This window comes from Trachypithecus francoisi, unplaced genomic scaffold (assembly GCF_009764315.1).
Source record: "Trachypithecus francoisi isolate TF-2019V2 unplaced genomic scaffold, Tfra_2.0 Contig01440, whole genome shotgun sequence".
Taxonomy (NCBI): Eukaryota; Metazoa; Chordata; class Mammalia; order Primates; family Cercopithecidae; genus Trachypithecus; species Trachypithecus francoisi.
This window is the reverse complement of record NW_022681431.1, coordinates 1,559,174-1,576,355: the sequence shown is the minus strand read 5'-3', so window position 1 is coordinate 1,576,355 and position 17,182 is coordinate 1,559,174. Positions and strand designations below refer to the sequence as shown.

Sequence of the window (17,182 nt, the reverse complement as noted above, 5' to 3'; positions counted from 1 at the left end):
AACTATATTAACTTCAAATTTCTTTTTTAAAATATGAAAACTGATACAGCTTCTAATATACTGTATTGACTGTACTCTGGTACTAGAAATTTTATTTTGATATTAATTTACTTTCCGGGTATCGGTCAGACAAGTAACACAGTAGACAGATTTATGAATACCTGACCTTACATCATTAAACGTTAAAAAAGTATTAAATTTAAAATAAAAAGTTTACTTATTTTGCTTTATTTTGTTTTTATGAAAAGGAAAAACAAAAAGCATGGTTACATATATTAGTGTATTACTTTGATTGAAAGTCATCGTCTTTGACAGTTATTTACTGAGTTATTGTGTTTGGCACTATTAAATAATGCAGTATTTGAAGGAATTAAAACTTATACATGGAAATCAAGAAGCTGCTTAACATAGGAAGCAAGTGGGACTAAGCATAGGCCAAAACTTATCTGAAAATGCCTCCTATTGATAAGTCCAGGGACAGGAGAAATGATTTATCTCTGAAGTCATTTAGATTCATTTGTAGTGGCTACCTGGGAACAAAATTTAAGTGATTGCGAAACCCTCTACGATCAGGCAGATTGTAGAATTTATCTTCTCAGCCAGGACATTTCTGAGAGCATAATGACAGGTGTCAAGTTAAGTTTCTCTTGAGAAACAGGAATATGTGTGGATTCCACCTATGGACCATAGAGGATAGAGTCCACTAACATTATAGCGTGAAAGTGTGAGGTGGGGCCACTTGCACTTCCTAATTTCCATCCCTGAGAAAGCTAACTCCATGTTCACAAGCATTTCCAAAACCTACTGTATTGACTGAAGAATATGTGCTCCCCTTCACGTCCCAACCCTGATGCTGGTCCTTCCTGTGTCTTCCTTCATTATTGTTTGTCTCCCTGTAACTACGAAGCATGGGAAAGGCAGGCACATTGGTAGCCAGACAGGAAATCTGGTGCAAGAACAGAAGTAGGAGCGGACTCATACACTTCTTGGAAAATTCTCTCCATGTACACTTCAAAAATAAATACGTAAGAAATCTCCAGACTGCTTTCCACAGTGGCTGAACTACTTTATGAACCTAAAAGTTGGATAAATATTTAAAATAAAGACGAAAATATATTTTATAAGCGCCTCTCACATTATGATTCACTTGTCCATGAATGCCTTTTTACTTCAAGAAAGCCAGCCCCAATTTCTCTTAGCCTTAGTTTGCTCATCATTAAGTGAGTTTGGTACAAACTTATCAAAGTACTTAACTCATGGGTTAAGGTAGAACACAAACATTTCAGTAACGGAAGTAGATATGGGATTTTTAATTTTAAAAATTCTGTTATACGTTTCAGTCTTTTCACACATTTTCATAGAGTCAACAATTTTATGATAAAATTCCAAAGTTCCTGTAGCTGTACGGTAAGGAAATCTATTAGAAAACCTAAGAGGCACTTTGGAAGATTTGATGAAGCTGAGAGAAGAAAACCTGCTGGGTACAGGAATTTTGATTTCTGTGTGTGATTGTGTATGTTTAGCCTTCATTAATGCCACCCTGTTGCTGTCTTTAAATTTAGCCAGTATTCCCCTCTGACATACAGAATTTCCTTAAAGTTACTTTGTGGTAATGCAGGCATTTAGTCCTCCACATGGGGAGATAATAAAGAGATTTCTATTGGACAGAAAATGCAGTCGCCCATAAATGCACATTTAGTCACCTAACCTAATCCACTATGGGCTGGACCAACTTTACAAGCTCCTCTCACCCTCTCCCCATCACTAAATATCTACAGATATTTAGATATCTAAGTTCTATTATTAGCCTTAGCAATTTATACCCTTTTTCATGCTTTTCAAAAATTAACCTTTTCTAAGTTGTCCGACAAAAATGTAAACAAAAAACATATCATAGTATATCCAGGAAACATCTTAGAATTCAATGTATTTTTCAACATTAACATTATTCTCAGGGAAGATTACTATAGAACATTTATGAAGTTAAATATATAATACTATTCAGAGAAGAACAATACAAAGCATGTGTAACTTGGGCTAGTTTATATAAATGGTAATGATTATAACATTCTGCATCCATTTTCAAGGCACTTGGTCCAACTTTAGGCCAAAACATTTAAAATATCAGGAATTTAGGACACCTAATCTTCAAGCTTTTAAAAAACTTAATTGAAGTATGTTTCCCAAGGTTACATGAGTCCAAGGTAGTCATGTGGTCAAATTACATGCATTTAACTACTTCTAACCAGCAAAATTTGCATCATGTAGTTCTTCAGAACCTCTTGGCTGAGACGAACTGAACAACCCTCTTGGATTGTGTGTTTCCTGTTCAAGGATTGTTCGTTGAGGTGGTATCTCAGCACTACCACTGATCCCAGCTTCCTACATGGCAGACTGTTCGTGGTGACAGAGGAACTACTGCCAGATAATTCAAATTCTAGTAACTGCACAGTTAAGCAAATAAGTCTTGAGTTCTCAGGACACCGGTATTAGCAGAGGTGAGCAAAAGGCTCTGTTTTTCCCATCATGTCCATTTCACTGTGATGTGAACCCAGTTCTTGGTTCCACCTGTTTTGCACCTTGTATGTTCAATTATTCTTTATAGAATTCAGACACAAAGCCATGGGGCCAGGCCAGCACAGCAAATGTCTTTTTACATGATTACATGACATGCTAATCTCCTCACCCTTTCATTTAGGTATCGTAGCAAATCTCCTCTATTTAGATTTCTTTCTTTCATACAAGCTAATTCATATACGTAGATATCTGAAGGCTTTCCTAATCATTTTATTATCATGGTTATCATTATCCTATTAGATTTGTAATGCAGATAAAGTTTATGCTTTTAGTAATCACTTTAGTCAAGTTTTAAAAAGACACAAACCACTCCAAAGTCTTTACACTCAGAAAAAAAAAAAAAATACTGTTAACATTTCATGAACATATCACAACTCTAAAATTATATATTTGCATAAATAAAAGAATAAATATAGATATGTGAAGGCTATTTGTAATTAATATATGTGATTTAATAGAAAAAATAATAAATTAGAAAAAGGCTGAACTTAAATATTTCTTTACTGCAGAACTTTTTAAAATAAAACTTGTCTTTATGGTTAAGAATAAAAGATTATAAATACCATTAAGAAGCTGGATGCATTAGCTCCATGTTTTAATTTCAGACAGCTTTTGTTAACTCCCTGCAGTGTAATTGGAGATGATTAGCTGCTCTCCAGTTTGTCCTCACTTCTCTTCATTTCCAGTTTGTTGATAATTATATTACTTTAACTTTGTCAGAATTCATAATATTTACATTCCGTTCTGCAACTTTAACTGCGTCGGGTCTTTGGCCTTGATTCTACATATAAATGGCTGCAGTTACACATCATCTCTAGTCTTCTTTATATTATGGATTTTCCATTTCTCAGTTCATTAGTCAAATCTTTCCTTCCTTCCTTGTATTCTTCATTAGTTTTGTTTGCTAGTTTTCATTCGTTTTATTTACCTGCATGGGGGATTTTCCGGGAAAAGCCAGAAAATTTGCTAGGCAGATTCTAAAAGAACTGTAACAGTGCTAGTTGGTTTTTTAATCCTTGAAATATTTCATGCTTCGGGCGTCTGACTGTTGTCTTTATTCTTTTCTGGGAGTGTTATTAATGGCTCATGCCTTCCTTGCCTCAGATTTGGGAACGCACCTCTCTATTAAGTCCAAGCACTGAATATTGCCGTAAGAAATCTGAGGGCACCCTGGTATTTTTCTCCTTTTGATGACATGAATGTTCTGCTTGGATGCCTGCTGTATTTTTACCATTTCACTTTTTTCATTTCAGAGAAATTTTACCTATTTTGTCACTTAACAGCTTTTCAGTTTTGTGTGTTGGTTTCTTCTACTTCAGAGAGAAAGCAATAATTCTTATGTTAAGTCATCTTTGTTCCCCACAGCCATCATAATTTCATGAATAATTTTTAACTCTATATTTTTCCTCTAAATACAAGTAACTGTCACGTAGAGTTTTTCTATGATTCCATTCTTTCTTTTTTTCAAATAAATTTTGCCCTCACACTCTCTAATTCATATATTTTTTGTATAATAGTGAATCTCAGAATTTTCCTTTGGTCTGCAGTCTTCCTTTTATCTTATAATGATGTTTTACTGTCTGTGAATTTGGTTTTATTAAAATTATGTAATATTTAAGTTTAATGATAGAAGCACTTTTCTTACTTAGTTTGATTACTCCTGATGAGTTACAATTTGAGGTGGGGGGCTACTGTCTAGCACTTTTGTTTGTTTTGCTGGAGAGATCGTAGTTGGAAAGGGAAAGGCAGACTGTGACTGTTCTGTCTCTTCTGAGGTTTTGAGGTGTTTCTAAATGATTTGTGCCAACCAGTTATGGATTTTAATTCCATGGTTCTTAGCTGCACTTTCTATCCTATAGAATACTTTCATGGTGTACACAGTGCTCACTACTTAGGAGATTTTTCTAGCACTCTCTATATACTATCTGCTTTTCCTCTATCCAGATTAGTTTATTTGAGCTTGACTTTCGTGAATATGTTTCTGGAGATATGGGTTAGGGTACGGTAGGGATTCATGGTATACGGTGCTATGAAATAATCTTTTTTTTTTTTTTTGACTTTTGCTTTTTCTGTTTTATACCATAAACTTGTATTATGAAATTGTTGGTTGTTTGGAAAAATTTAAAGAAGTAATTGTTAAAGAGTGAGGGAGATTTGTAAAAACCTTTCTGGAGTTTGATGTATTAGGTAGGATCCTTTCTTCCTCCGTCTCTTTCTTTTCTTGCCCTTCTTCCTCTTCTTCCTGTTCCTCTCCTTTTCTCTTCCCCTCCTTCTTGCCCTTCCTCCTCCTTCTTTCTTTCTTTATTTTGAAAAACCAATAGTCCCCAATACCGTAATTGGAATAGTCATATTTTTTATTACTGAATTGAAATACAACCTTTCTTATACAGTGCCTTCTCAAGCATACACAGATTTATTTCCAGTAACTCTATGCTGTTCTATTGATATACTTGCAAGAAACCCTAAGTCTAGCTGTAAATTTTTTTTTTTCTAATTGATAGAGTGAGTTCTTTGTTTTTGCTACTTTTGAAAAGCTTTTGCCTATTGTGCACTTTCTTCTCAAAATAAACTTAATCAGTTGTCAAGTTTCATAAAAATTTCCATTGGGAAGTTAATTATGGTTATATTTAATTTTTGGAGAAGGACATCTTTATGTTAGGTTGGTGCAAAAGCAATTGCAGCTTTTGCTATGATCTTTATGGCAAAAATCACAGTTACTTTTGCACCAAGCTGATAATATTGAGTCTCCCTATGTAGGAACATGGCTCTTTTCTCATTTGTTTCTAAACCTCTTTTGTGTTGTTCAGAAACATTTCTTAACAATCTTCTCCTTATAAGCATTGCATATTTCCTATTAGTCATTTAGCGTTTTTATTTTTAATTATTTTTATTCCTGACCAAACATTGCACTAAATGTTTTACATGTGTTAACTCATTTAATCCTCACTATTTGATGGGCATTATTGTTAAGGGGAGTATGATTTGAAAGTAGAGTCAAAGGAATTGATGGCAGATTTGCATATGGTATATTAAGAGGAAGGGAAAATGTAACATGATATGAAGATTTTTTGGTCTCAGCAATTGCCACTAATCACTGCAAAGAATAATTGGGAATGTAGGGGTGGGGGTAGGTTAGGAGCACAGCTGTGGAACTATTAATTTTGTCTAATAGATGAGCATGCTGGTGGACATATGAGTCTAGATTTCACGTTGGAAGTGCAGGGCGTGTGTGTGTGTGTGTGTGTGTGTGTAATAAATGAGATTGGACAGGAATACCAAGGAAGTAAGAATAGATGGGAAATATAAGATGTCCATGGAATGAATTATTGGGCACTCTAATATTGAAGAGTTTGAGAAGAGTGAAAGAGCCAATCACGGTCTAAGAGTGAAAGGCCAGTGAGATAGGTCAAGAAGCCAAAAGAATATGGTATCCTGGAAGCAGAGAGAAGAAAGATGAAAGTGTTTCCAGGTTGAAAGAGTGAAAAACAGCCTCTGATAGGTCGAGTAACATGGAGACTACAAATCATTCCTTCTACTATTAACCTGATTATACTTTAGTCAGGCATAAATGTTATATAAATTACAGTTTAGTCAGGTATGTTTTTTCCCATATTTGTAGATATTTATCAAGATGATTTTTAATCATTTTTGTTATTTAATATATTGAGTAAATGACATGAAAAGATGTGCAAATGGTGATGTATCTTTTATTATTGGGATGAACTTTTCTTGTTCATGAGGTAGCAGTCTTAATAAACTGTTGAATTAAGTTTATTAATACTTTACTGTGAATTATTGCATATACTCAGTTTTAGTTTTTTTTCTCTTTTTTTTCTTACTTTTCTCTTAATATTTCATTAAATCCAGTCATTGAGAGACTTTAATTTTGGTCCTATACATTACATCAATTTCAGTAAGACAGGATTACTTGTCCTTAAAGGTATGATTTAATTCCACCATGAAATTGCCTAGTCATGGAGACTCTTCTGAGGCAAAATATTTGACTAATTTTCTAATTTTTTATATGAAAACTGTTCTGTAATATTCTAAATCAACAGAACTCGCTTTTATTACATTTTATTTTCATACAAAATTTTCCCTTTACACAGACATATCATTTAATACCTAATATTGCCTTTTTGCATTTTTCCTTCTTTTTTATTTAAACATTCTGAACAGTCAATTGTCTTCCTACTATATATTTTTTTACTTAGAAAGAGTTTTAGTTTTAATCAATTAAATATTTTTTATATTTTTGAATTCCTTTTTCTACTTTTCTTTTTTATATTTACTTATTGTCATTTTTCTGATTTATCAAATTTAATGCTTGAATATTCTGTTTTCAATATTTTCTATTTCAAGCAAATCTGCCTTAGGCCCAACTGTTTAGGCCACATCTCATGTGTCTAATAATATACTCTGACTTTTTTTATTTATAAGTGGGTCCTAATATTTACTTTGATTTTCTTCTTAAAAGTGGTTCTAAAAGGAAGTTAACTATTAAATTGTGCATGGGTTAACTTTGCTTTGGCTGTTTTGTTATCCTTATCCCCTTGCATCCAATACAACTTCCATTTGCTTCATAATCTTTAGAGTTTTAAATTTTTAGTTTGCTATTTCACTATAGTGCTGACCTAGAAATAACCCAGGGGACATGTCTATTTTGGTTACCAAATTATTACCCAGCCAATAACCTATAGCAAGGCAATCAAAAACAAATATGTGCTATTGTTAATGATTTCTACATAACATAGTATGTTAAGCTTTAATTGGATTTGAATTTGATTTCACAACAACCCTGTCAGGTGGACAATGTAGATCATTTTATTCCCATTTTGCAGATGAATCACTGGAGACTTAGGAAGTATAAGTGATGCATCCAAAGTTTCAGGACTCCAAGGTGAGCCAGAATTCAAACCTCAAGTCACTTCTTCCTCTGTACACCTTATCTGAATAAAAGTAAATTCTACGTTGTGTGCCTGTAAATAGACTATTTTAATTAATCTATAGCAAATATTTACACTATTTCTGACAGCATTAGACATAATGGGACTTGAATGTTTGCAATTTTGATAAACTTAGCCTGTTTCTGTTCCATTTTGCAAACATTTGCAAATAATTCATCTAAACCTCTTTCTAGGGGTTGCATGCATCCTGCTGGTTAAGAGGCACCCAGTGGTGAACATAGAAAAGGTAGCACTCGTTTGCATAATACAATGCTTTTTAATATTTTTAGAGCCAGACATCTTTAATTGGGTCCACTAAAAGCTGAGGAAAATATGTAAATATAAACATAAGTAAATTAAATCTTTATGCAAATTTATGTGGCTTAGATATGCCCTTGAACCAACCCATGTACCCACTGATGTAAACTCTGAAACCATTCACATACCTACTGATTTTAGTTCAAATTATTTTTAATATTATACTTTGCAATTTACAAAGCATTTTGATTCTTATGGCTATATTTAATCCCTAATGCTAGACATAAGAAGATATCGTCTTGTATATGGCAACTCACTTGCCTCAAATCATGCAACCTAAAAGTCAGTGCTACGACTGGAATGAGATCTTTCAATGCTGATTCGTTGCTTTTTAACAATTCACACTCTACAAAATATCTTTTTTACATATTCTTCAGGAAAAGAAAATCTATCTTTCGATTTATATCAGTTGAATGCTGAACTGCAACCTTAGAAGAAAGTATGCAATAGTTTCAGCACTTTGGACCAGGTTAGGAGTGGGGAAAAGAAAAAAAAACAATGCTATGGTAGAAGACCCTCATTAAAACTGGGAGACAGTTTGAAGTTCCTAAATAATATGTGTAGGCAAACTTGGTTGCAGAGGTGCGATATTCTTTGGACTTAAAAACAAACAAAAAAGCATGTCAGGGCAGCTTTAAAAGGAGTTGTTCTTACTGTGTATTTTTTTCTAGAGATTACACCATTGTCTGTCACTGGTGAAATCTCTCAGACACTACTGAAGCCCTACAAGAAATGAAGATTCGTTCATCACCTCAAATTTAATTGCCCTTATAAACAAATACTTTAAGAATTACCTGTGGTTTTTCATCTTTGTCTCCACCAACACACACACACAGAGACAGAGAGAGAGAGAGAGGATATAACCCTATACTTTTGTCTTTCCCCAAGAAAGATGAGAGATGATGATACCGCAGACCTAGAACAAAAGGGAAGCACATATCTGCTCAAATTGCTATTCTGTAAAGTACCAGATTTGTGTGAATAACAACCTATTGCAGAGAATCTGTAACAGGAAAATATTAAGAAAAGGGTAACACTGAGATGCTAGCCAATATTACGTAACTTTAAATTCCTTAAAATAATCTAATATAACAATGTCATTCATTGTTAAGAGTTTTCAGACCAGCCAGGCGCGGTGGCCCATGCCTGTAATCCCAGAACTTTGGGAGGACAAGGAAGGTGGATCACTTGAGTTCAGATGGATCACTTGAGGTCAGGTGTTTGAGACCAGTCTGGCCAACATGGCAAAGCCTTGTCGCTACTAAAAATACAAAAATTAGCTGGGCATGGTGGCTTGCACCTGTAATCCTAGCTATTTGGGAGGAGGCTGAGGCATGAGAATCACTTGAACTCAGGAGGCACAGGCTGCAGTGGGCTGAGATGGCACAACTGTGCTCCAGCCTGGGAGAGCGAGTCCCTGTCTTAAAAAAAAAAAAAAAAAAAGAAAGAAAGAAATCAGCCCTAGGGTAGCACACAAAATTATGTAACAGAAACCTTTTACTGCATCTTGAATAACTCCTGCTACCAATTACTAAGTACTTTTCAAGCATTAATTGCTGAAGAGCCTGGGACACATTCTCAACCAGTGCTAACAGCATTCCATAGTAAGCAGACATTAGCCTACTCATCAGAATACTCTCACAGCTGTGAAAGAGCACTTGGCTCAAACGAGTTAGGTAACTTATCTGAGTATCAGGAAAAAACGTTGTTGGGCAGGAATGCAACTCCAGGTCTGTCAAGCTTTGATCCTTATGTCCTTAACCACTGGGAAATTCCTACAACAGTGAAAGGAATCCGCAGTCTTCTCAGTAAGAAGGTGAAGGGAATGTCTATAGAATTCTATTATTATTCCTGTTCTGGGTAACATTCTTGGCTTACTGTAAGAGTTGTCTTGAGATTCATGCTGTGTAGTTTTTCTTTAAATAGGTACTTAGGCTCTATAATATTTTTTTGTTTGCGTAAAGAAACATGGAACCATATCATATTGATGCCACTCTCCAGCGAATAGGAATTTTAAAGAAGTATCAGTGTTATTTCCCTTCCTTCTCCTCCTCCTGCTCTTCCTCTTCCTCCTCTTCTTTTTCTTCCTCCTCCTCTTTTTCTTCCTCCTCCACTTCTTCCTCTTCCTCTTCTTCTTTCTGTGGAGACAGAGTCTAGCTGTGTTGTCCAGGCTAGAATGCAGTGGCTATTCACAAGTGTGATTATTGCACACTGGAGCCTCGAGTTCCTGGCCTCAAGCAGCCTTCCTGACTCAGCTTTCTAAGTAGCTAGGATTACAAGCACCATCAGTATTATTTCTTTTAATGAAGCCAAAAGAAATTGTTCTCCACTTAGTATATTCCTTCACTACCCCAAAATCACATATTTGCATGTATGTGGGCTGACTACTGCTATACAGAATCCTCTAAGTCATGATGAAGAGACAGATTTACTAAAAAATTCCTTTTTCTCCCCCAAAGCCCTAGAAGCAGAAAGCAGACCACAAGAAATATATTAGCAATACTTACACTAGTTCAGTGTTTCTCAGTCGTTTCTGAATATGAACCACAGTAAGAAGCACATTTTTCACACTCTGAACATTTCGAATCTATTCTAGCCAAGCCCATCTATTTTAATTTAATTATATGCAGGTGTACATATATGTATAAATAATTGTTGTAACCAACTAAATTGATTCCATGATCCTGTGATATGTTTGATCAACAGCTTCAAAAACCATTGCCCCCTCTAACAGCTACTAAAATAACACATTCAATAAGTTTGTGGCAAGATATTTTGTCTCAGGTGTCACATATGTAATGGATTCTGTATTATTAAATATGAAACACTTTGTTTATTCCAAAGAATAAAGTTAAAAAGTGTAAATTCTGTAGAGCAGCAATCTTATGTTTTGATCACTTCATGCAACACTGCCTCTTGTATATTAAATGCCCAGTGCAATTTTTAAACTTTTTATTACAGTGTATTTACATACAGAAAAAAGTACACATTTCAGTGAACATTTACTTTATTGAGTGAATGAATGATTCACATATTCAAAGAATATAAATTAAATATTTGAAAAAATACTTCTCCGTCACTTTAGACAAATAGAATGCTTTGCATATATGAGTTGATCTCATTATTCCTGATCTTTTATTCTTCTTTCAAAAGTTTTTACCAATATAAACAAGGGTGAATTAGATCCTAGAATGAAATTGTATTGTCTAAAATACAATAGTCATATTCTTTCAATAGTTATGGTGACTACATGCTCCAAAAAGATTTGAAGAGATCTAACTTTGAATTTTCTGGGCTTTATGGCTTTATTATGTTCCTATCTGTGTAAATATAACTGACTCAGCACTCATATCCCCCTGTCAGTAGTATGCACCAAAAACAACACAAAATTGGAGACAGGACGGTAGTACTTCAGCTGCAGAATGATACTGTTCTGTTTTTTATGACTATGGAAGTATGGTGGTGCTTGATGAAGTTGCTTTTATCAGTTAAAGTTATTCTTCTTTAGAAGTCAGGTCTGGGATCTGAGCATGTGAACAATTGGTAATGACAATATTTTGACTTGAAATCCGGTCCTCTACACTAAATTACTGTTCATGAATCAATCGTGTATTTGAATTGGGCTTTGAAGAATGACTGGATTGGAATTTGAATTGGACTTTGAAGAATGATTGGATTGGAATTCAAAATCACTTGATGTTTGTAGGAAAAAAAAAAAATCATTTATAAAAGACATTACTTGTCCAGGAAGCTGTGACTAGGTCAGTTTGGTTTGATTTGAGAAATTATATAAAACAACAGTCTCAAACCCAGAGAAACACACCCTGAAGTATGTTCCAAGATTTTCCAGGGGGTACACAGACATGGATATTTTATCTGAAATTCTCAATTTCAAAGGCACCCTTTCTGAAATTTAATCTGCCCTGAGACTCTGAAGCTTGCTACTCAGGGTTTTTCCAACTTTTCTATTACCACCACATTTCCCTTATTTTAAAAATGTAGACCGGGCGCGGTGGCTCACGCCTGTAATCCCAGCACTTTGGGAGGCCAAGGTGGGCAGATCATGAGGTCAAGAGATCGCGACCATCCTGGCCAACATGGTGAAACCCCGTCTCTACTAAAAATACAAAAAAAAAAAAAAAAAATAGCTGGGCGTGGTGACGGGCTCCTGTAATCCCAGCTACTTCGGAGGCTGAGGCAGCAGAATCGCGGGTGGATCACCTGAGGTCAGGAGTTCGAGACCAGCCTGACCAACATGGTGAAACCTTGTGTCTAATAAAAATACAAAATTAGCCGGGCGTGGTGGTGTGCTCCTGTAAACCCAGCTACTAGGGAAACTGAGGCAGGAGAATTGCTTGAACCCGGGAAGCAGAGGTTGCAGTGAGCCGAAATCGGGGTTGCACTCCAACCTGAGTAACAGGAGACTCCGGCTCAAAAAACAGTACCAGATGCTGGGTATGAACTACTGAGGGGCAACGTTCACATTCATCTATGCTACACATTCATGGTAAAATCTCTCTGACTCATTATTTTTGTAAAAAAACTTAATTATGATAACACTAATACATCATTTGAATTGAACAACGCAAACATTTCTCTGATAAAAGTGAGGCCGAGGCCGGGTGTGGTGGCTCACTCCTGTAATCCCAGTGCTTTGGGAGGCCGAGGCAGGTAGATCACTTGACATCTGGAGTTCAAGACCAGCCTGATCAACATGGTGAAACCCCATCTCTACTAAAAATACAAAATTAGGGCATGGTAGCACTCTCCTGTAATCCCAGCTACTCTGGATGCTGAGGCAGGAGAATGGCTTGAAGCTGGGAGGCAGCGGTTGCAGTGAGCCGAGATCACACCATTGCACTCCAGCCTGGGCAACAAGAGCGAAACTCTGTCTAAAAACAAACAAACAAAAAAGAGGCCGGTTTTACTGATGATTGAGGAGGTGATAAGGAGGACATGTTCTATCATTAGGATAAGCTCAATCTAGAGCTCCATATCCTTAAAGTATTCCACAAAATGCATTTTAAATCTACACTTGATATTTTACCAGCATCAGACATTTTATTCCTTGCAACTATTAAACTGTTGAAATTAAAAATTTCAAATATCAGCTTTATAATATTCAAGATGCCATAGTTTTAAAAAAGATTTCATAGAATGTGCGAGCAAAAAAAATATATTTGGAGAATAAGGATATAAAGGAGTAGAGAAACATGAATTTGGAAAGCAGCATAGGGTTTCAGGCATGCAGGGTTCAAGAGCTAAAGAATTTGGAATTCATCCTCAAGGTGCTGAAACTCTAAAGTGTCAATCAGCTTACACTTTGTTACTCTCCTGAATTTCAGATTAAGAAATATATTTCTTTAGAAATATCAAACAGACATTTTATTAACTGAAAAAAGCACTTCATTCTTTCCCATTATTTTTGTTTATGGAGGTTTAATGCATTAGACCATCACTGTTCCTAATATTTCTGAGAAAGAGTGTGTTAGAAATTTTATTAATGGCATGGTACCAAGGCACAAAGATATGTAATTTGTTAAAAAATAGAAACACTTGGTATCTTCATACTAAAATCCATCCCTCTTATTTATTATAAATTAAGATTATTTTTATTGTCTGGATGGATGTTTTATAATTTTCTGTAGATGTGGCATTGTTTCTTAAGTAAAATCATAGAAAAACAAACAAAAGTAAGGTAAAGCCCAGGGGCAAGGAGGTCTTCCTTCTCTAATGGCAGGGGTTTGCAATACCCTTGGTACCCTGCACTGTAGCTTGAAAACCCTGCCTTTGACAAATATCTCTCAATCATTCTGTGCTTTTCTCATCGTACACTCAGTAGACTCATCAAAAGAAAATCCAGTAACAGATACTGCGGATAGTTCTCTATATACATTTCTTTACCATACATTTCCTCCTCACTGTAAAAGCTCATCGTTTATTGTCATCATGACAATAAGGCTTATCATTTATTGTCATGATTTCACCTTTCCGTGAGCTTTCATCATACTTTTCCTCCGATTTTCCTTTGGTTTGCATTAATAAAACAATTGAAAGATTTAGGTATAATCTCCTCTTGTAATATTCTATATGCCCAGCAATTGACATCTCCTTTGAATAAATAAGTAGTCTCCTATAAATAAGAACTTGCTTTGAAATAGCACATTTGTGACAAAATGAATAATCTTTATTCCTAATTGACTAAGATATAACAAGACTGGCACTATGAAGCACTAAGGAAAGAAAGAAAAATATATATTTGACATAGTTTTGGTTTCATCAATTTTATTAAGATGCTAAGAACACAATTTTTATTACAAGTGAACCCATAGGTTACCTTTGATCACCTTGCCCTTTTAGAAACTTAAAAAATTGGCTGGGTGCCCTGACTCACACCTGTAATCCCATCACTTTGGGAGGCCAAGGCGAGAGAATTACTTGAGCCCAGGAGTTTGAGACCAGCTTGGACAACATGACAACACCTTGTCTCTACAAAAAAATAAAAAATTTGCCAGGCACGGTGGCATGTGGTGTAGTCCCAGCTATTCACATGGCTGAGGCAGAGGATGGCTTGAGCCTAGAAGATGAGGCTGCTGTGAACAGAGATCTGCACTCCAGCCTGGGTGACAAAGGGACACCCTGTTTCAAATAAAATAATAAAATAACAAGAAATTTAAAAAATGTAGCTTCAATCCTTGTTCTGTATTCTGTGGATGATCCAATTATGCGCATAAGATTTCTGTGGATTTCCAGGGGACTTAAGTCACCTCTAGCTTCAATTTCCTATCTCAGCTGAATTCTTCTTTTCCCCGAATCATATGAAAGTTCTTTCCTTGGTCATGGCATCCACCCAAATATAGATCTCTGTCATTTCCTTAATGTCTTCACCCCCTAAAAGGTACACACAGAACTGACTACCGTTTTAAGGAATTGGAGAGTTAAACTTTGGTATGCAAATAATTTGAAACGCAACATAGACAATTTACTCTTTAAAATTGTTTTACTACATTGCTGAATCACCCTTGCCATCTTACCTATCCTCTTTTTTTGCCCTTGCTTTCACGATGAGAACATCCTTTCATCTATACGTTTGTATATCTTTATATTTAAAAAGATGAAAAAATATCACCACTTTATTAATAAAAGTTATATCAGATAGTAAAACAAAACATGAGACAGATCACAAATTTTATGTAGATATTTCTGTGTTTTCAAAATTGTTATACCAAGTATCTATCATAGGACCAAAGTGTGATCCAGTTTAAGGCCGCAGTTTTAGTGCCCTGTCCCTCAGGGCCAAAGAGAATCCTGTCGTTCGTTCTCTTTTCTTCTCAGTTACAGGTCCTTTCTTTTTTTGCTAAAGAAAGGTTAGGTCAACCTACATAATTAAGGAAAGAAAAGGGGTTGGAAGAGGGAGAGAAAAACTGGAATGTACTGTAGTTATTTGCCAGATCCTGGAAAAGTGAATATGGACAGGAAAGGAATTACGGATTTATATTCTTTTCATCATTTTTTCAGATATGCAAATAAAAGTTTTGAACTATTGAAATGTACTTTGTGCAGCTGAACTGTTTCTTTGACCCTGGCACCACTCTGAAATTGAATTACATGGTCTGGTCTTGAACCAAGTTACGAAAGTATTAATTTTGAAATTTGAATGACTAGAAAATAAGGAAGTAAACAATAAAAGGAACAGTCAATTAAATGTCCTATTTTTTCCTGTGTCTGATATTCACTACTTTATTCCCACAGATGCTCTTGTAAAGATCACTTAAGTAAAAGTTATTATAGCAGTATTTGCTCTTTTTTCTGATAAAATATTTGTTAAATTCATTTTCTCTAACTTTTTCTTATTTCTTGAAATGCAAATTAGTGCAAATATTCTCCTTCAATTTATCTTAGGTATAATTAATGGCTGTCTGCTATTTCATTTCTTGCTGAGAACTATTGGAAGTGAATTATTTAAACAAGCTGGTATAAAGTATCATTTTGTTTCTGCTTTCTATCCTCTAGTACTTGTGGAGGACAAAATCTGATGTATTAATGCATGTTTATTTTTCTTTTACTTTTCCATCCATTCCTTTTCTAAGTTTTACTGAATCTAATGCTGCAGTTTACCACATTTTTAATTTTGTCAGGGAGGAGGACAAGAGAAAGTGACCACAAATAATGCAAATGCCTGCAAATTAACAATGACACCTACTTTTTCTTCTTAATTCAGTCTCTATATAACACAATGTCATTTTTGCCTTCCTCATATATCTGCAATTTGCTGTCAGCTTGTCATGTTTTGTTTCATACAAGTTACCATATGTTTCTAGTGTTGGTGGTCCTCTTTTGGTCATCAAAAATTAAACCAGGGAAGTAGAATCAAAATACTCCTGCCCATGCCAGGTAACAGAGTTTATCAAAAAGATAAACTGGAAAATAATCCAATCTAGTAAAATGATTTTACAGAGAAATTAATTGCAATATTTCCCAGTGCTTTATATTTTATTTGGAATAATGTGAAATTGGCTAAATAGTTAATCAAACACCTAATCTCATATGCTATTTCAAAATTAATGAATATTATGGACAACTACATAACTTCTAATGGGAAGTATATAAAATATTACTTTTGATTAAGTACTTTATGTCCATCTATAATGTTATTGAGTTTAATTTAATGTTTTGGTTTAATCATGGTGAGATTTGTAAACTATTTTTGTTGTCATGACAGTTACAAAAAATAGTTTAATTTTCTAAAAGTTATATGTAATGATGGATTCAGTTAGCTTTTTCTGGGAAAAAACAAACAAACAAACAAAAACAAACAAACAAAAAAACAAAACAAAAAAAAACAACCTTTGCCCAAAACTTAATAGCTTAAAACCAGAAGTATTCATTTTCTCAACTTTGTTCAATAGGCAGTTTTCCTTGTTTACACAGACTGACCTGAGGTTGGATAACCTAGAGTACCCTAACATACGTGTCTAAGTTGGTATGATGGTTGAAATGGTACTCTGTGTGGTCTCTCATCCACTAGGAGGTTACTCGAAGCTTGAACATGTGGTGGCAGAATGGTGCCCTGCAGCAATAGAGAGCAAGTCCCAAAGTGAAAGTATTTCTCAATCCTCTGCTTGGGGGCAAGTTTAGTAATGTCCCATAAACCAATGCAAGTTACAAGGTTGAGTCCGGATTCAAGTGATAAGAAATTGATTCAACTTCCTGACTGGAGGAATAGTAAAGTCACCTTGCAAAGGGAAATAAAGCGATGGGAAAAATTTGCAAACTACCACAAAGGCTGTCATCATTTCTTGTCTTAATACTTTTATAGCTCTTCTTTATTTTGTAGTTTA

The 17,182-nt window shown here is 35.0% G+C and overlaps 1 protein-coding gene and 1 non-coding gene across 5 annotated transcripts in view; one reads left to right on the top strand and one right to left on the bottom strand.

The window, feature by feature from the left end:
• Positions 1–17,182, top strand: part of SGCZ (sarcoglycan zeta) — a 1,239,166-nt gene that overhangs the window by 982,638 nt on the left and 239,346 nt on the right. The window lies entirely within an intron of this gene.
• On the bottom strand, positions 3,513–3,574 carry LOC117096051. The gene has a single exon (XR_004442328.1). It is a non-coding gene; the product is annotated as a U7 small nuclear RNA (small nuclear RNA).